The 17,919-nt window shown below is 41.3% G+C and overlaps 1 long non-coding RNA gene across 2 annotated transcripts in view; it reads left to right on the plus strand.

The window, feature by feature from the left end:
• The window catches only part of LOC127395874 (uncharacterized), a 91,046-nt gene extending 75,963 nt beyond the window's left edge, over positions 1-15,083 (plus strand). The window contains exons 4-5 of one of the 2 annotated variants that reach the window (XR_007891865.1): positions 9,881-10,049; positions 12,373-15,083. This is a non-coding gene — a long non-coding RNA (uncharacterized LOC127395874). The remainder of the gene's footprint in view (positions 1-9,880; positions 10,050-12,372) is intronic. The other variant, XR_007891864.1, reaches the window with a different exon arrangement.
• Positions 15,084-17,919: the final 2,836 nt, after the last annotated feature.

A 17,919-nucleotide genomic window follows, 5' to 3' on the forward strand; every position in this document is an offset into this window, starting at 1 on the left:
CTTCTTGAAATCTCATATTCTCTTGACTTTTGTGGCTCTTTCCTCTGCTGTTTCCCTTCACAAGTCTCTAACATTCTTGCAGTCTGGTTCCCTTGCCTGATCTTCCACATTACTCAATGGGTACTATCACAGGTCCCATTGTATTATCTTTGCTACTGAATTTCCAAGTCGTCTTGCTTCCAAATGCAAGAATCCTCTGGGCTTTATACAAATCATACTTTTACCCCCTGTGAGAAACATTTCTGGCGCCAATGAACAGGCCCAAACAGATCCTTCAGTGAAGCACAGTTTACTTACATTCTTGCAAGAATGGGTGACCTAAACAAGTAGGCACTCCTGATAGTAAGGTGAATAACTGTTTATATTCTCTATTCCCAATGCAAAGTTCCCTCCCTGTTTCCCCGGTGGCTGGGTAGTCCAGGGTTTACAGCCTATCTGACGCTTCAAATTTTCCTGTAAGTTTCCCACCCCTGTTTACACATTCCATCCTAGCAGTTTGCTTTTTGCCTTTTAAGGTACAATTCTGACCTTTCTTGCCCCCTTGGCTGTCTTCCCAATCACCAAAATTATCTATACCTACTGGTGTCATCCTGCTCCAAGGAGCAAGATAGAAGTGGCTTTGCTCGGTCTTATCTTGGGCCATAAATCCTGCTCCATGTTTGGATCCCCCAGATGGAGCCCAATGAAGTCCCTCAGTTTCTTGGACCATAAACCACCCCAGGTGTCATTGGAATGTGCAGATAACAACACTAAACCCAACACTATGCTTCTAACACTAAGATGCAAAAACAACACTACATTTAATTTCTAACACCCCTAAACCTAGAAGTCTCTCATTCTATCCAAAAAAAAAGCTCAGCAAGTGTTTCCCAGTGAACATTGTCTTCAGTTCCAAGCTGTCTCTGAACCCTCACATTGAGCTCCTGATAAATGTCACAGAATCTTAGGGGTTGGAAGGGACCTCGAAAGATCATCCAGTCCAACCCCCCTGCCAGAGCAGGATCACCTAGAGTACATCACACAGGAACGTGTCCAGGCAGGTTTTGAATGTCTCCAGTGAAGGAGACTCCACAGCCTCTCTGGGCAGCCTGTTCCAGTGCTCTGTCACCCTCGCAGTAAAGAACTTTTTCTTCACATTTATGTGGAACCTCCTATGCTCCAGTTTGTACCCGTTGCCCCGTGTCCTATCACTGAACATCACTGAGAAGAACCTGGCTCCATCTTCCTGACACTCGCCCTTTATGTATCAATAAATGTTGATGAGGCCACCCCTCATTCCTCATAAGGCTGATGTTCCACTCCATCATCTTTGTGGCTCTGCACTGGACTCTTCAAGCAGTTTCCTGTCCTTCTTGAACTGAGGGGCCTAGAACTGGACACAATATTCCAGATGTGGCCTCATCAAGGCAGAACAGAGGGGGACGAGTACATTTAAACTTCCTATCAGTTTGAATGTCAGGGATATTCTTTCAATAGCATATAGGATAACTAGTTTCTGATCCATGATAGGTATACCTACATACATAACAGCACTTTTCACTACATATAGCAGCAAGCAGGAAGAACTCAGCCCTGAGCCTCCTTTTTTTTCAACCTAAGGGATAGCCCATTAAAAAACAAACCAACAAACAGAAGGCCAAATTTTCCTAAGTCTTTGCCAAGAATGAACTCTGTAGGGAGAAATGGAAATGGTGCATTTCCAAACTGCTACTGGCTACTCCACAGAAAATAAGGCAGCCTGCAGAAGGACACAGAGTCTATAAAAAGACTTCCACATATGCCAGTGTGCTTTTTCTAAAGCAAAGTTTTTGGATGTAAGTGACAGAATTCACCCTCATTTGAATGTGGTATACCTCTGGTTTTCTTGTCTCAACAAGCACTCAGAAGACACCATTTCTCACATTTTTACTGGGAGCTTTAGAAAAAATTAAATAATCTCCCACCAGATCTGAATATATTCTCCACACTCTGAGCTCTCCCTCTTCAGTCCAGCATGTTTTGAAGGGCTGTTTATCAACAAAACTAGACTCTTTTACATCTACAACTGAGGGTGGGGAAGTAAGGGAAATGGTGTTAAAAAACTTCATTTGGAATGTCCTCTGTCCCTAGTTCTTAATTCTGCTTGCTCTTTAATATTCTCTTTCTCAAGCCTGATCCCATCAATAATGCTGCTGTGAAATGGCAATGAGCCAAAACTGGAAAACTACATATTTCTTCAAGTCTTTTCCATTTCCTGGCTGCTGTTGCAGTAATGTCCCTGGTATACATGCTCAAACCAACAGTGGATGGGGAAAGAAAACCATAGGGTATGTTAGCCTTCTGTCAAAAGTACTCCTGTTAATACAGTAGCAGTAAAAGCAGCTGTAGGAGCTGTTATTATACTGGAGGACATACTGGTAAAACCATCTAATCTTTCTTCTGTGGTGTCATATAATGCTTTAAATGTATACTCCCCTTAAGTCTTGCTGCAAAGGTCAAGTTTCTGTAGTATTTTTTATAATATGCCGCTCCAAAAACTATCATTCCTTATTTACTAGAATCCTGTTAGCTTGATGGTTAATGGGAGTTCTGCGAAACACTCTTACAAATGCACCAGATGGAAATATGTGACATTGTAACTTAGCTGTGCAGCCCACAGATTCTGTAAGGCTTCCCTTAACTATCCATAGGAATTTTCACCTTTACTACCTAATGTTTCTCAGCCATTCTATTGTACTTGATAAAAAGTGAAAAACAAAAAACTATTGACCAAGGAGCTTTCCAATGAAGGTAGCTATTTTCACTTCAGAAATGCTAAGTGACAAGACTGAGTAGTCAGTGTGTCTGCTTTAAATATCAGAGAAGGGTGATATGCATAAATAAATTTATTGGTGCTTGGAGCAATGTTTTCCTACAAAAATATTTTGTAGGAATTTTCAAGGAGGAACAAAATTAATTTCTGATTAACTACTTCTGAGGAAATATTCGTATTCCAAAAATATTCAAATATTTAAAAATATTCAAAACCAGCAAAATTAAATGGCCAAATCAGTGGAAGGCCTTCAGTGACATGCAATGATTAACAAATGCTGTGGATCAAACCATGTCCTTGCTCCAGTCTTGACCACCAGGAAAGGACAAATGCTGGCTGAAGTGCCTAGCAATACGATCAGACCATCTGCTTGTGCACACCAGGTGCAGGAGGACTGCTGCAAGGCATCTCATTTGCTGGGCAGTGAGGTAACATATGGTGCCCCCACATCAACACCTGCCCAGTACAGACCTGCAGCCACACATCCTGCACCAGCATGCCCATTTTATCCCCTTTCTTGTGTCATGTAGACATGGGCTTGGGATATATTCAAGTTAAGTGTTTCTCAGTGTTACCTCCTCCCTGCATCAGTGCCTGTTTTGCCAGGCCAAGCATGACTCTGCAAGGTAAGTGCACAAAGCTGGGCATCCTCTCCCAGTCCTTAACCTGAGGTGTTAGGAAATATAGCAGGTTTAGCAGAACCAGTTGCATGCTCAGCTGAGATTATCGAGCAATGTCTCGTCTTGATCATTTAGAAATATCATGAAGAATAGCTAGCAGCCGTGGGTGGGGACAGAACTTTTTCGGACTCTTGAGATGTCCTGCTTCAGCCCCTGGCCCCTTCATAGCAGGGAGAAACACAGGAGTGTCCTGAGAGGACAAGCAGAGACAGGTGGCATAGAGATTAACCTGCAGAAAAATCTGTGAGGAGTGTGTAGATTAACTGTAAGTAAATATTGACTTAATGCTTATATAAACATACATTATTCCCTTCTTTTCAAAACCCTAGGGGGGAGACAAGCAAGTTCGAAACCAATCTCCCTGGCAGTGTGGCTGAGGCTGCTGCCTTGGTGTAATTCAAACACCATCATTGTTAATCGTTAGCAGAGGAGAAAGAGAAAAACAAAGCTCAACCCATAAATAGCACCTGCTTCCAAGAACCACCTAATGACTACACCTTAGAAATCAGGGAGAGGCTGTCCAAACCCATTAAGGCACTTAGCATAAATTTGTATAGCAGACTTGCCGTTTTGTCCTGAGGAGAAAACAAAACAAGTCTTTCAGTAGACTGGGAAAAATATAAAAAATTATGAGTTTCAGTCAGACTGTGTCATTCATGGCCTGTCAGTTCTCCATTTTACCCCCACTTTCAAGCTGTTTAGACTAATCAACTGATGTATTTGCCCAAGGCTAAGTCTTATCACAGAACGTTTTGGAAAAGACCAGGCAAGGAATATTTATTTCATTATTCTTTTTTTAATCTGAAAACCATTTTTAAGCCATTTTAAATTTCAATAGTGCAAGGGGCTATCTATTTTACAGTAACAGGGTAAGGACTAACAAAATTTGGATGTGAGCAGCAATATGAAGAGCTAAAGAAACAAAGAAGTATGAAACGCAAATATACATTCAGACTAGAGTTTGCAGTTTAACAACCAAAATAGGTTTCTGTATATTGACAAGGGTAATGATGAACACAATAAAAAAAGTGAGCATAGATTAAAAATATCACAAATTAACAGGGAAGTTTTGATTTATTTCCCCCCCCCCCCCCCCCCCGATTTTAAACACATAAAATTAATTCACTTCTGGTGTAGCTGTTCCTAAATACTGAAGCTTCTTCAGAAATAATTTGACCATTATGTTGCTGAGCTTGCTCAGGTAAACTTACATCTGTTGGCCTATCCTGGGTATTTGAGAAGTAAGGGAAACTTGAAAGTGATTTTTGCTGCACAGCTCTGAAACCACATACAAGTATTTTTTTTCAGGTTGGTGTGCTAGGAATGGGGAATATAACCTAGCGAATGAAATTTAAAAATGGATTAATAACTCCTTTGCATATGCTACTGAAAACATACTCCTTAACTCTCACAATTATTATGGGTAATTTAATGTACCACAGGTTTCACTCTCACTGAGGCTGATAGTGACCAAACTTTGCTGATACACAATCAACAGGACACCAGTTAGCAACCAATGAAATACCCACTACCAGGCTTAGAAAGCAGATCAAAACAAAATTTTTGTAAAAATGAATTTTTCTTGAGGAATTTCTGGTGCATGTCTATGCTTTTTGAGTGTTATGTCTGCATAACACTCAAAGTGTGATTCCTATGTTATTCCTATTTTCCAAAGTGTTATTCTGGTGTTCTCTTCTCTGGGAGAACACTAATACTTGATCCTAAATATATTTCCTTGTGGATCCAAACTTCACACTCAAGGTTGTGACCTCATTTGGTTCCATAAACCCATTTTGAAGGATTGTTTAGGTTGATCAGGATTGTACTTGAGCGTGACCATAAACATGGGCTCTTCGTGGTTCTGTCCCAGGGTCTGCCTGTCTCTGCTGCCCCTGGTACTCTTTCCAAGAGCAACATAAAACCAAGAGTACCTCACACTCAATCATATAGAGGAGTAGCCTCTGTAAAAAAACAGTGACAGATAAAGAATGTTTCTATTCCTATCACCACTCTTTGGAACACAGAGGTGAAATATACTATGTGACAGCCTCACTTACACTGCTCAACTTCAAAAAAGCAACTGTACTTATTAAACATAAGGACACCAAAAGCTCTTAGTTTAAGCTACGTATGACACAAAGTGAGATTCTGAGAACATTTTTCACTACATAATGCTTGGTAGGAAAGACTCAGATTCGGTAAAGTTTGCCTAGTGGAAACTGAATGTTGTGTTTGAATGTAAATTCTAACACCTACTAGTAGAACCCCACTACCACTAACCCTTCCCTATGGTATACTTTCAGTTTCCTTGTTAGGGTTTACTGGAGGTTCTCTGCTTTCTGTGTTAGTCACTTTTCAAAAGCTACCTATTCACTCCATCATCACTTTTTCAGTCTTCTTCTGTGTTTCTTCAACAAAGTGCCTGACCAGCCTAAGGCATTCTCTCATATACTGAGTCTCTTCTTCCCCCTGCATTGTTTCTTTTCTGCTTTCTGTTCTATCCCTTTTCATTCACAGAAACACAGAATCTTAGGGGTTGGAAGGGACCTCAAAAGATCCTCTAGTCCAACCCCCCTGCCAGAGCAGGATCACCCAGAGCACATCACACAGAAACGTGTCCAGGCGGGTTTTGAATATCTCCAGTGAAGGAGAATCCACAACCCCTCTGGGCAGCCTGTTCCAGTGCTCTGTCACTCTCACAGTAAAGAAGCTTTCCTCAGGTTTTCACTAGACATCACTGTAAAAAGCCTGGCTCTGTCCTCCTGACACTCGCCCTTAACATATTTGTAAATGTTGATAAAGTCTCTTCTCCCAGCTAAAGAGACCCAGCTCCCTCAGCCTTTCCTCGTAAGGGAGATGTTCCACTCCCTTCATCATCTTTGTGGCTCTGCACTGGACTCTTTCAAGCAGTTCTCTGTCCTTCTTGAACTGAGGGGCCCAGAACTGGACACAAGATTCCAGATGTGGCCTCACCAAGGCAGAATAGAGAGGGAGGAGAACCTCTCTTGACCTACTAACCACACCCTTTCTAATGCACCCCAGGATGCCATTGGCCTTCTTGGCCACAAGTGCACACTGCTGGCTCATGGTCATCCTCCTGTCCACCAGGAACCCCAAGTCCCTTTCTCCTACACTGCTCTCCAGCAGGTCAGCCCCCAACCTGTACTGCTACATGGGGTTGTTCTTCTCCAGATGCAAGACTCCACACTTGCCCCTGTTGAATTTCATCAAGTTTCTCCCTGCCCAACTCTCCAGCCTGTCAAGGTCTCGTTGAATGGCAGCACAGCCTTCTGGTGTGTCAGCCACTCCTCCCAGTTTAGTCTCATCAGCAAACTTGCTGAGGGCACACTTTTTTGCCTCATCCAGGTTGTTGATGAAAATATTGAATAGTTCTGGTCCCAGTACTGACCCCTGAGGGACTCCACTAGTCACAGACCTCCCAATTAGATTCTGTCCCATTGACCACAACTCTCTGACTTCTTCCCTTCAACCAGTTCATGATCCACCTCACTGCCTGATCATCAAACCCATACTTGATCAACTTATCTACAAGGATGCTGTGGGAGACGGTGTCAAATGCTTTACTGAAATCAAGATAAACCACATCAACTGCCCTACCACCATCTATCCACCTAGTTACTTCCTCATAGAAGGCTACAAGGTTGGTCAAACATGACTTCCCCTTGGTAAGACCATGTTGACTGCTCTTAATGACCCCCTCATCCTTGATATGCCTAGAGATAGTGCCAAGAACAAGTTGTTCCATCACCTTTCCAGGGATAGAGGTGATGCTGACCAGTCTATAGCTACCCAGGTCCTCCTTCTTGCTCTTCTTGTTGACTGGCATGACATCTGCTATCCTCCAGTCTTCAGGCACCTCTCCTGTTGCCCATGACTTATCAAAGATGATGGAGAGTGGCCTAGCAACGATCTCTGCCAGCTCCTGTGGGTGCATTCCATCTGGACCCATTGATTTATGGATGTCCAGACTGCTTAACTGATCCTTAACCCAATCCTCAACTACCAAAGCAAACTCCTCCTTCATCCTGACTTCTTCTGGGGCTTTAGGGATCTGGGGGTCCTGAGGAGAGTCTGCAGCAGTAAAGACAGAGGCAAAGAAGGCATTCAGTACCTCTGCCTTCTTTACATCCTCTGTCACCAGAGCACCCACCTCATTCAGCAGTGGGCCTATATTGCCTCTGGTGTTAGTTCTATCTACAATGTATTTGAAGAAGCCACTTCTATTGTCTTTGTCCTCACTTGCAAGGTTCAGTTCCAAGGAGGCCTTAGCTTTCCTTATTGCCTCCCTACATCCTCTGACAACAGCCCTATATTCCTCCCAAGTGGCCAGTCTCTCCATCAGGGGTGGCTGTAGTATTAGCCACCTCTTTTCCTTATAGAGTTCTTGGCTATCTTGAGTTTCCTAAGAAGCAGCTCCCAAAATGCAACGGCAACCAAAGTTTACGATAGTGGATCACACTAATATTCTTGTTTCCCAATAACAAGAGTAACTTGTACTTCTTCCTAAACTTGGTAGTGTTTCTAAACTATTCAGAATGTTTGCACTAAAATATTTACAGCAAGTAACAATTAAAATACAAAAGCCCACCAAGCTATGAAAAATTACAGCAGATTGTGATTTCATATACATGGATTCAAATTATTTAAATCTGTAAAATGATAACAAGCATTCTTTCAACTGCTATCTTGGGTAAAATTACAGCACATCGTTTTTGCTTCCAACCAGTACGTTCAGTTCACAGTTCTGCGTAACCAACAGTCTCTATGGGGGAGCTTAGCATATAATTTAGCAATTCCACATTTGCGTTTCTGAAAAGAGTGGGATATTTCTTGCACTGAAAAAAAATGTAAATTATTTGTGAGACGTTTACTGAGTCTGAAGAAATCACTTAAAATCAATAAGTTGCATGAAAACATCATCCACTGAGCAGTTATAACATGGAATTCAGAATTAAACTGGAATAGCATCAGTAGTAATAACAACTTCTTTACAGTCAACCTAGTCAGAATTGTCATCATGGTGCTAGACTGACTGCATGTACATATCAAGCAGCTGCCTCAAGCTTGACTCAAACAGGCTAGAACTAGTGCTGACATAGAGAATAGAAATGTCAGGGAGCTGTTCAGGAAACTAAACTTGCCCTTTATTTAGTTATCTCTGTGCAACAGGGAGCTTGTGTATATTAGGCTACCTACTGCACATTAGCACACCAATAGCAACAGTGGTAAGAAATGCCTCCTTCCATCTTTAAGCAAAAAAAAAAAGGTAACATTTCCTCTTGGCCCAGAGCCCTGCTACCATGACTCATGCTCAGGTCTGCTTGACTACTACCACCCCAGTGTTCCCTGACCTACACAGATGCAGAATAAAAAGCTAAAGAACCAGACACTTTCATGAGAATCCTGACTGAAGAATACCTTCATCTGCAAGACCAGAGTTTGGCTCATCCAGTTGCACTGAAGGTGTAATTTCAAAGTCTTGGCAACAGCGGATCCAATTTTTCTTGAGCAGATTGTAATGGAACTGTGCAAAAAGTCACATGAAGGTCTTTTATGTCAGCAACCAGCTCATTCACAGAATGGATAAATATACTTAGTATTACTCTCATGTTCACATTCATTGTCTAGATAATCCAATGAGACTAGTGCAGACAGACAAAAGACAGAAACTGCTCATCTTATACAAATAAGTTTGCATTGCTTAAATAGCCTCTAGAGCTTAGACGTGCAATGTTTTGTTGGTGGTGGTGTTTTGTTTTTTTCCCATAAACAATAAATTCAGTTAAGAAATAGCATTTTGGATTCCATTCTCTTTGACTAGCCTAGTAGATCTGAGTCCACTTGAGTCTCTCTTCAGACTGGGGAAATCTGAATTTGATCAACTCCATGAATACTACCAGCTTTTCTCACTTGACTTGGACATGAAGCAATCCAGCAATAATGTTAAATAAATGGTGGAGATTTTTTTCTGATGCAATGCCTGCATGTGGAGCTGAGTTAGAACCTGAAAAAAGACTTTGAAAAACTGGAGATTACTTCAGCTTTCTTGTAAAGGAAAACACCTAGTACAGCCTATTCAAAAATAAGCAATGTCTTCTGGTAAAACTGATCACATTTCCTGTCATTTTCATCTAGGATCAAAGATGTCCTGAATGAGACCAAATTTGAATTGAGTAACATAAATAGCACGAGTTTCTAGAGTTAACTGTTACCATGCCTTATTTAATGTGGTATGTAATACTGCTCTTGATCCAATTTCTCAATATGCTAGTAAACATTGAAAAGTTTCTTCCATTTTGTTTAATGCCATATCCTCTAAAAGAACCGAATTTTGTAACAAGCTCCACTTATAATCTGTGATGGAAATCTTGTTTCTCTTTTCTGTCAGAGCATTTTCAAAGATTGGTAATCTAAGAAGAACTCTGCATATCAGACAGAACCATCCAGTAAAGAACACATCTGAGTCCCAGTTTTCTGTCATTTGCAGGGAAGCCTAGAAAAATATCCCATCTCATTGCCTCACAAAATGTTTTATGGCTTGAAGCTTCTCAAATCAGGTATGTTATGATTTGAAGGGGCAGAAACAAATTTTATGGCATTGATGTGATAACCTCTGATGGCCAAGCTAAAGGGAGACAGAAGGCAATACTCACAATGTTGAGGAGGTCAAGGGGGCAGAAAAGACAAGGATTGAGCTACCTCAATATTCCCTCCCATTTCCTGCTTTACCCTATGAAATTTCAGAAGGGCTGGAAAGTTGTGGCTTTGGCTCCTTTTTGTCTCTTGCAGTGGACATATTCTCACTCCAATACCCACATTTTACACAATTTTCAGACTTCCACAATTTGTGGAGAAGACATGTATCTCCCACAGAGAGGCTTTAGTGTCCTACTGAAAGCAAATGTGTATTCTAGGAAAATGTTTGTTCTGAGTCCCTGGTGCATCAGGCCTACCTTGCTTTTTCCCTGCAGCTGGAGAAAAAAGGAGCTGAAGTTTTACATAAAACAAATATAAAAGGAGGTTTACAAATTACAGTAAATAACTACTATGTATCTGGGAGGAATATTTATATTCCTTCCTCTTTTTTCTTTTCCCTTTCTCTTTGCTCAAAAAAGCTCCTCAAAAGCAGAGCTAGTCAAAGCATCCATCAATTAATGGGAGCAGGGCAGTGTTGAGAGGATAGCTTGTGCAAGTGTTTAAATTTAGTTAGCACTTTCTGGAGTTTTTTATTTCAACTAAACAATAGAAAATTAAAATTTTTGCTCAGGCTTTGTGTGTTGAAAACTGGCTTTGTTCCTTTGGATTTTTGTAGCTGAGTTCTAAAATAGAAACTTTTCATCAGAAAAAAATCTTGCAGCTTAACATTCCATGGAAAGTCAATTTCTGAGAAGGAGTGATGATTTTTGTGACTGGGCGTTCTTACTATTGATCTTCTACTGCCAGTATTGAACATGTTGTCAGTGAATTATCACGCAGAAGAAAATTACTTTCTCTCCTCACTGTAGTATGACTGGGGTAGCTTGTCTCAAACAGTATCAAATCAGAAACCATTTACAGGACCTGAATTGATTTAGTCCACAGCAAGGCTGATGAATATACTGTTTCCAAAAGAAACACTGAAACTGAGGTAAAAAAAAGTATCTTAGATGTTCTGAAGAAATTCATGTTTGCTGCTGCTTGAAATATGTCCTTTAGTTTAAAGTTATGTGCACTTTCCATGGGCAATACTGGAAATGTTAGACATTCAGGCCTGAGCAGGTTAAATGAACTGAGTTATAGTCATGCTTCTAAGATCTGGTTTATGGCTGATAATGAAAAAGAATCACTGTAACACTGCCCATTTAATTCCCATCAGTAAAACTGTCATTTTAGCATTTCCTGGCTCTATCTGGTCATGTCTCTTACTTCAGGTCTCCCCAGTCAAATTAATATTTTTCTTCAGGCCAGCCATTAGCAGTGTGATTGCCCCACCAATGATATGCACCTAAGCACTAGTCAGCCAATTTGTATAATTAAGTAATTAGATACAACCGGACTATTTGCCAACAGAAACAAGAATCACATTTAAATCCCTGAATTACTACAATATGGGTTAAGGGATCTGAAAATAAATGCACACCGAACACTTACCAGTTGTTTTCCTCAAAAGCAATTTTATAAGGTCGGGGCAAAACCTTGGCTCTGCCTCCCCAATACACTGAGCAGTGCAGTTGAACAGGCACAGTTCGTGTTTTTCTGCTGATTTGTTGCAGAATTTGATCTTGAAGAGTAACAGCATGGAGGGATTTGACTAAGCTTCATAATGCTCCTAAGGTGTTCTGGGGTGATGGGATTAATATGACACTGTTTACTTCAAACATATAAGATAGGTAAAATAAAAGTATGTATACAATAATATCATATGTGGTCTTATTCTAAAGTGTTCTACAGCCACCCCAATAGATTGCAAAAAGAAAATTAACAAACAAAACCCAAGCAACAAAAACAACAAAAAAAAAAAACAAACCAAAACAAAGAAAAAAAAAACAGCAACAAACACTACCAAAAAAGTGGTTTCTTACTTAGGTAAGAAACAATTAAGATGTAACCTTCCTACTGGCTGCCTGTGATGTGTGAAGGGCTCAGAATCAGATGTGTATATATCCACCTTTACTTTCAGTAAAGTACACCTGATTAGAAGCTAGCCACAAACCTCTTCAATGGGGTACTTAAAGGCACACTGTAGGTCTGGAAGAGTAGCTGTGGAAGATATTAACAAACAAGAACCTGGTTACAATGAGGAGAATAATGTATATATACATTTTAGCTGAAGTTTCTACTTTGTTTGAACAAAACTTACATGTTATTCTGAGCCTCCTAACATATCTTTTAATACTGGAGAAGGAAAACAAAAGTCACGTTTACTGGACAGCCAGCATGCTGGTATGAGCACTCCATCCCAACAAAATCCACACAGGATCACAGGAGGAGCAGACCAAGAGAGGAGCCGCTGAACTACCTTTAACTAATTGCAGTGTTTCAGATATCATGGGCAAATCCTGCAGAGAGGCTACTGATTCTCATCCCTGCTATAAGACTGAAATACCAGCCACCAAAGAGATACATTGTGCTTTAATGCAGAATGATGGAAATGTCACTTCACCTGTCATTTTGCATTCTGCTCATCTACGGCCCCAAATCTGAGGCCTGTGTCCTGGCTTGAGCCACTGTTTGACTTGGGTTTGAGAACAGTGCTCTTGATCCCCTTCCCCTCCCACCCAGGTAGGGAAGGAGAGAAAAAGAGAGAGACTTTGCTGGATTGAAAACTAAATTACACAACAACTGAGAAGGAGATACTTGCAGCATATAAAGGACTTAGAGCCTCTTCAGAAGTGATCGGCACTGAAGCGCAGCTCCTCCTGGTGCCCAGGTTACCAGTGCTCAGATTCATGTTCCAGAACAACCTTTCTCCTGTCCATCCTGCCACCGATGTGACTTGGAGTAGATGGACTGCTTTAATCACCCAGTGAGCTCGAATAGGAAGGCCTAATCGTCCAGGTATTGTTGAAGCAATTACAAACTGGCCAGAAGGCACCCACTTTGGAATGCCACCACAAGAAGTGGTGAGACAGGCTCAAGAAGCTCCACCATATGATCATCTACCAGAGACTGAGAAACAATTTGCTCTTTTCACCGATGGCTCCTGTCGTCTTGTAGGGAACCACCAGAAGTGGAAAGCTGCTGTGTGGAGTCCTACACGACTGGTTGCTCAAGCAGCTGAAGGAGAAGGCAGAGGTAAAAGCCATCCAGCTGGCTTTGGACATTGCTGAATGAGAGGGGTGGCTGAGACTCTCTCTCTGCACTGACTCTTGGATGACAGCAAATGCCTTGTGGGGTTGGCTGAAGCAGTGGCAGCAGAACAACTGGCAGTGAAAGGGTAAACCTGTTTGTGTTGCTGAGCTGTGGAAAGACATTGCGGCTCGGATAGAGAAACTGGTGGTGAAAGTGTGTCATGTAGATGCACACGTGCCTCTGAGTCGAGCCACTGAGGAACATCAATGCAACCAATGAGCAGATGAGGCTGCTCAAGTGTTCCAAGTAGACTTAGACTGGGAACATAAGGGTGAGCTCTTTCTGGCTCGATGGGCTCATGACACTTCAGGTCATCAGGTCAGAGATGTAACATACAGATGGGCTCGTGACTGAGGGGTGGACTTAACCATGGACACTATCGCACAGGTGATCCACGACTGTGAGATGTGTGCTGCAATTAAGCAGGTGAAATGGTTGAAACCATTGTGGTATGAGGAGACATGGTCAAAGTACAGATGTGGGGAGGCCTGGCAAATTGACTACATCACAGTGCCTCAGATCTGCCAGGGTAAGAGCTATGTGCTTACAATGGTGGAAACAAGTACAGGATGGTTGGAAACGTATCCTGTGCCTCATGCCAGAGCCTGGAATACTGTCCTGGGCCTGGAGAAGCAAATCTTGTGGAGACATGGTACTCCAGAAAGAGTTGGGTCAGACAATGGGACTCATTTCAAAAACAGTGTTGTGACTGACTGGGCTAAAGAACATGGTATTGAGTGGATATACCATCCCCTGTACCATGCACAAGCCTCAGGGAAAGGTACAATGGTTTGTTGAAAGCTACCCTGACGGCAATGGGTGGTGGAACTTTCAAAAACTGGGACAAAAATTTTGCAAAGGCCACTTGGTTAGTTAATACCAGGGGATCCATCAATTGGGCTGGTCCTGCTCAGTCAGACCTTTTACACACTGCAGATGGGGATAAAGCCCCTGGGGTATGTGAAAGGAACCTGCTGGGTAAAAGCGTTTGGGTCTATCCTGCTTCAGGCAAAGGTAAAGCTGTCTGGGGTATTGCTTTTGCTCAGGGACCTGGACATACCTGGTGTGTGTTGATGGAGGATGGTGAAGTACAATGTGTACCTCAAGGTAACTTGACTCTGGGGGAGAATCCTTAATTTGACAGCTGGTAAAATATAGACCCTATATGTAATATATGTTGTGGAATAGGGTTGGAATGTCCTGGTTTGAGCCAGGATAAAGGCAATTTTCCTTTTGTTAAATAAGCTTTCTTTTAACTAGTACCAGAGTGTTCCAACCAAGACTGGTAAGAGTGGAATGTTTTTCTAACTGCTGGGGCTTCAAGGTCACATCTTCACTCTGCTGGCTCAGACACTATGGGGAGATCTATGACCCCCCATAGGAGGCTGAGTTAGACAGACAGCAAAACTGGCCAGAGATATTCCATTCCATATATCTACGTAAGCTCAGAGGAAGGTCAGAGATCACAGAAGACAACTTCCTTCCTGCTTCTTCTTCCCTTCTCTTCCATCCATGGCTGGCATCCAGGGATGACTCAGTCCATCCATCACCATCAACCCCCAGGCTCGAGCTCTCCTGACCCTCATCACTCTCTGCTTTCTCCAGCAGCTCCGGGACTTGTCAGGACTGTTCCAGCTCAGGAGATGCTATGGGAGTTGCTGGGGGTGGGGGAGGCGAGAGGCTTTTATCTGAACATATTTGTATATAATTGTATATATTTTCTTATATCATTAGTATTTAATTAAAGCTGTTTCAATCCAGCCCAGTCTCTCCCTTTTTCTCTCTCTCTCTTTCCTTCTCTGCCTGGGTGGGAGGGAAAGGGGATCGAGAGTGTTGTTGAACCCGAGTCAACCAGTGACAGCCTGGTACAGGTAAAGCTGATATACCTTTTACTGGGAAAGATAGCTTCAACTCTTAACCACAGACTGGATGAAAAAAAAAAAAGACTCTGCAATGTTCCTTTCCAGTCGCTCTTATTGAACCATTTTGGGCTTTGTGTGCTATTTGGACAAAAATGCCTCACCCAGTTATATCTGACATGAGCAAATGTGCCTAAGCTTGAAATAAGGTAAAGTAGCTGCCTTGTGATAATCAGTTATTGGTTTCTTATCCTGAGCTTTGCTTTTGCTGGCTACTTGTGGCAGACAAAATAGTAAAACTGTACATCTGACTTCTATTTCTCCTCTAGTAATCTGCAGAATGATTATACCACTTGTTTGTTAGCATCCTTTAGTAAGACTTACATCCAAGTAAAGAGGAGATGACAGAGCTGGATGAAGAAGATACAGCTGTGAAAGTTCATAGTAGAGAGATCCATGGAAAGTGAATGGACATGTTTTCAATGGCTTTCTCCCAGGAAAGAACAGTCATTAAAGCTTAACACATAGGATTTATACTGAGAAAAAAAATGCAAGACATGAAATAAAAATAGGCAATATTGTTTGATGAGGTGTAGATCAAAGTTTAAAGCATGTCCTTGAGATAAGACAAGTGGCAGGAGCTAGTGGACAGATGGGCCCCTGACTACCTGGCTCCAATCTCAAAAGACAGCTGTGGCTTGCTTTTTTTCTGGACACTCATCAGCATTTTGAATTGCTGACCCACTTGGATGGAACAGTTTGCCAAGGAAACTCTGTTCCACAAGCCATCATCTGTATCTTGTGATTTAGCCAAACAAACCTTCAGTTTTGCCAGAAGAAAGACACATCCAAGCTGTTGCTGGGGACTTAGCACATGTAGTCTGGGGTGGTGTTCAGATTCATTGCAAAATGGACCAGGACAAGGGAACTCTCTTTTTCATCTTACTTCCTGTTGAAACAGAATAAGGAACAACTTTGTTTAGTCCTAGCTACCATCCTGGGAGGCAAAGTGCTGCAGAACCATAAAAATCATACAAATACAGAAAAATAGAACTAGGAGGCACTTCAAGAGGTTCTCTAGTTTACATCCTACCCCTAGCATTGCAGTGCTTGTTGCCACCAGAAAAGTGGCTGTGAAGGAGTATTCACAGAAGAGAAAAGTCTTAAACAAGTGCATACATACCCACTCAGAGCAATGGGGAAGGAAGGGGACTTTGAATCTCATTTCCTACATATTTATTTTTGCTTTAGACTGTGTAGCTTTTTTAATCCAGACTAAAAATAATGTCAAAATGTTGGCTGATATTACAAAGAACTTGATGAAAAGACTACAGAGCATTGTTGAAGAAAGACTGGTAAAATTATTCCTTTTTCCCCCCACTGAGATTTTCACTCTATTCTTAACTCTGTTTATTTCCCCCCTCTGAAATGTTTTAATTATTGGAGAAGCAGAGCACATTTTGAAGGTGAAATGGAAAAATTACATGTGTTTCCAAAAATTTTAAATTGTACTTCTGGTTTCTGTGCAGATTCCTTTATATATGGGTATGGAAACAGCACAGCCTTCGGATGAAAATTGCTCAGAAAATTAGTACCTAGTTTTGATCTTGTTTATTTCTCTCTTCTTTGCTCTGTCTTCTCAGAAGTACTTGTTCCAATGCAATGTTGTAAACTCTCAATAATATCTTTGTTTAATATTGAAGTTATTTTAAAAATGCTGTTAGCCCAAAACCAAAAATAATTGTTAGGAAACAAAGACACCCTCTGTTAGAGTATCAAAGCTTGCAGATCTCTGGAAAAACAAAAACAAAAACAAAAACAAAAACAAAAACAAACAAACAAACAAAACTACAACAAAAAAACCCAAACCAAACCCAAAAAACAACCCACAAACAAAAAATATAAAGAATAAGCTAGAACCTAATCACTGGTTTCTTGATAGCTTCAAGGTGACAAAAGGAATTTTTGTGCATTTGCATCATTATTATGGTGTTTAGTTCAAAGCCATGACAGCATTTGTGTTTTTCAAGGGTTTTCTTTATGTCTGCATCTGCAGTAATATGCTAGAGCAGCTGGATGGGGAGCTCTTAAAACATATTTGTTTTATTTATACCTGCTGTTTACTTTTAGTTCTATCTGGAAACCCCTGTATATCAGGATAAGGTAGTGGTTCCTGTCATACATCTTGTAGATGTTTTCTATTTCCTTGGCCGTTCAGAGCTCCTTGAAATAAAAACTTTTTCATTTGTGAAGAGTTTGCTGCTAGAACTCTTTCAACATTTTTCCTAAAAATAAATCTTCCAGAGCTGAGTCATGCTCTGATGTAAACTGGGACCAAAAAGCACAAACGAGCACACAGCACTGCAACAGAAGACAATGTTCTGGGAACAGAGCTTGGAAAAATGTTCAAACTACAGCTTCTGCGAGTCACAAAACTTTCAGGATTACTCCTTCATGCACCTTCCAGCACAACAGTCATAATACTGGTGCATTCAGTCACTCCTTGCAAGACATGTAGGCTGACACATCTATCATCCTGGAATTATTTTGCAATAACCAGTAATGGGTTTTCTTACAGTCTGAGCAAAGGGACATTGTTTTCAAACAAATGTGAAAACTATTAGCTTCTTCATCAATGACCTCAAGATGCTTCAGTATCAATATCAGTCAAGAAAACTTTGTGGGAAGGTCTTCCTTTCCATCTTAAGTCCTGACACAAGAAATATGGATTACTTGA

Source organism: Apus apus, chromosome Z, assembly GCF_020740795.1.
Source record: "Apus apus isolate bApuApu2 chromosome Z, bApuApu2.pri.cur, whole genome shotgun sequence".
NCBI lineage: Eukaryota > Metazoa > Chordata > Aves > Apodiformes > Apodidae > Apus > Apus apus.